We start from the raw sequence: 3,157 nt of genomic DNA, 5'->3' as shown, positions 1-3,157 counted from the left end.
AGCGTTACTGCGCAGCCTCCAACTGAGCTTGACGATGTAGTTGTGACGTGAGCAACCTGTCTGAAAGTTGTAAGTCTTTTGGTTGCTGTGCCAAGAAAAATTTCAATCCTTCCCAATCTTGCAGAGATGGACAGTGTAGGTATATGTTAGGAGATGAATTATTACTAACTAAAATGCTAATTAACATTAGTAATTAAACCTAATCAGCTAATGTAACACCAAACTGTCTGCGAGCTTACCCTGTCCTATACGGTGATTCCTCTACTGTGCTTTTTTTTTTACAAAATCGTCTGCTACGGAGCCATAACGTGAGCTATAACGTAATGAAGCATTTTATACATTTGTGTGTTTTGTTAGAAATAAACAATGAACAAATAGAGTCTTTAAACACTTCAAATATAAAGTTATTCGCTGTCAAAGTAACACCAAAATGAATGGCTGTCAATGGGATGCTAACGGCGTGTGATTTCTTGGTAGCATCAAAATGGAACCATAAGGAGCTTCGCTTAGAGAGGAGAGGCTTACCCCCTTGGTTGTTGGTATCATAGCAACGTTATCCGGTTTTCCTTGTTGAATGACAAATAGATAACTGCCACCTGCTGGTATGAAGAGTTATTTCCTCTCGTGCAGGAGCAGAACGAACGTGGCAGTTGGCCCTCAGCTGTTGTCTCCGCGGTGTGTTCTAGTGCTAATTTTTTTTCCAAGACAAAGGCAACGAGGGCCAATGTGAGGCAATGCAACAGTTGGCCTTTGTCGCCACTGGTTCCTGGCTGTCGGCTTGGAGTGTCAGGTCCTTTAGCTCTGCCCTCGTAAGACGCGAGAAAGAGATGAGAGGATGAGATGCAAGGACAGAGGAAACCTTAGTGGGGAATGCGACGTCATTCACTCGAGTGTGTCTTTTAACCCACACATCTGAACCCACAGCATTGTAGGCTAGATAATTTCATACATCCTACAATGACTACTTTCACCTGCAGCTCAGCTTTTACATTGTTCTTTTACACAATACCGTCACACACCTTATACCCCAGTGAAATGTCAGGAAGAGATTACAAAATGTATACCGCCCAAGCCTACCAGTATTGAGATATAAAAACATGAAGGTCAAATATTGCACCAAAGCAACACATCAAACACAAACTCTGTAGAGTGTACATACACTAAAAAAAAGCTTGTAAACCCATTGCTGTGCATCACACACACACACACACACTTTTATTGATTAAGGAATGCGCTTAAAGTAATTGCCTAAGGTCAATCTAGCTAGATAAACTGTTTTCTTGCTTCATTAAAGGAAACCACAACTTCTCGCTCAGTCATTAAATGTGAGTTATTGACTCCCAGTCTCATGACATTTTGATACAAAAGAAAGGTTCCACAGATTTTAGATAAACTGATTGTGTTTGCTGCCCTTTGTCTTGTAAAAAATGCCCTTATCGGACTTACACACATTTGGTTTTGCCACTGAGTATCTATAAATGCATTTATTTTCAAAGAGGATGGATGGATATGATTTACAGTTTGGTATACAGTATATCCTTTAGAACTGTTGATGAATAGCAGGTACACAGGTATTTATATTTTGTTTTGTATGAGTAATAGCCTATTTGTGTAATTTGTCTTTGATTACTTCAAACTAAACTACCATTTAATTCAGATTGACTGAGTATCAACTGCTTTACTGGAAACAAACGTTTCCATTCATTAAATGAAAATCAATTTGGAAACCGTACACACGCTTGAGTTTGTTCGATCACAGTGAACATCCTCCGCTCTTGTTTTCGTCAAAGTTCCATCCCTGTTACAGATTAGTGCAGTTCAGTGCAGATTCATTTGCAAAAAAAAGCACCACTTCATTACTGATAAACCATAACGCAAGTTTAATAACAATAAAAACAGGCATGGTTTTCATCACTGTGATGTATAACACAACTCAAGCAAGTTTCAAGTCAAGCAAGTTGATTTTCATGGGCTACAAAAATGAAAGGAAATCAATGGTTGCCCTAAAGGTAAGTGAAACACATTCACTAATTTAGACCACTATGAGATGCCAGGAGAAATGCTCAGCAATACTATAAAGGATATGTTATTTGTAGTTAAATTGGTTTATAAATACCAGAACATGACAATCATGGGGACTGGGTGGTGCAGGTCTTTTAAAATGATAAACAGAGGCAAGGGTAAGGATAAAATAATTCATGTGCACATTGTCTACATAAATTAAACATTCAGCATATAGGCCACATATCTCAAAGTTGGGTTCCTACATATTCAATAGCTGAATAAATTATTCAATTGTGCCATATATAGACCACAGCACTCTCCCATCATATGCAAGACTTTATACAGCCAGGGCGCATTAAGGGTGTAAGTGGTAATATCAACGTTGTCACAAGTTTATTACAGTGGGAACCTTTCCTCATTGTGGCCTCCCTATCCTCTCCGCATCAGCTCAGGACACTGGGACATGAATCCAAATAAGGCTGAAGAAGAGTGTCCCTTAGAATCAGAATATGGGGCCTGAGAGACTGTTTAATTAAAGATAACACAAGATGAGGATATCTTCTGTTGTTGACTGTCCTATTACACATTAAATATTAAATCAATCATTTGTTTGAAATAACTTGTGGTCTTTTTATTTTACCCTGTTGTGAAAGTATATTGAAGGCACACCCCAATATTCTGGTTCCTGCAAGTTTGTTACTTTATTTAGTAGTTGTTTTTTTTATTATGTTATTTAAACTTTTTTTAATTTAAAATACTTTATTAGACATTTTGTTTCCGTAATATTTGTTCTATTTCAGTTTTACACCTTTGCTAAAATTGTATTTTATAGCGTGCTTGATAGATGAGGATTGTAAGCCCCAATAGGAGGATTACATAGTTTGTTCCAACCTTGCCTTGACTCAGTATAAAGAGAATTTCCAAAAAATAAATATTGGCATCTTGTGTTGCAAAACATTTTTTTTCTTTCTTTTTTTTTTTCTTCATACTTCTAATAATTCTCAAACATGGAAAGTCACAGGCCAATGAAGCAATTATATACTGTTGAAACCTTTATGTTCTCTAGTGATATGTAGAAAGTTAATGTGACCACAAAGTGCAACTCATTTAAAGGTTAAACATTAAACCATTAATTACTCTAAAGAAAGAAAAA

The 3,157-nt window shown here is 36.9% G+C and overlaps 1 protein-coding gene and 1 long non-coding RNA gene across 3 annotated transcripts in view; one reads left to right on the top strand and one right to left on the bottom strand.

Moving 5' to 3' along the window:
* LOC116707246 (phospholipid-transporting ATPase ABCA1) overlaps positions 1-3,157 on the bottom strand; it is a 198,336-nt gene that overhangs the window by 184,401 nt on the left and 10,778 nt on the right. The window lies entirely within an intron of this gene.
* LOC116707247 (uncharacterized) overlaps positions 1-3,157 on the top strand; it is an 18,499-nt gene that overhangs the window by 15,079 nt on the left and 263 nt on the right. The gene's annotated exons all lie outside the window — the stretch shown is intronic.

The sequence above is a fragment of the Etheostoma spectabile genome, chromosome 19 (genome assembly GCF_008692095.1).
Source record: "Etheostoma spectabile isolate EspeVRDwgs_2016 chromosome 19, UIUC_Espe_1.0, whole genome shotgun sequence".
Lineage (NCBI taxonomy): Eukaryota > Metazoa > Chordata > Actinopteri > Perciformes > Percidae > Etheostoma > Etheostoma spectabile.
The sequence above is the reverse complement of the archived record's forward strand: the minus strand, read 5'-3'. Positions and strand labels throughout refer to the sequence as shown.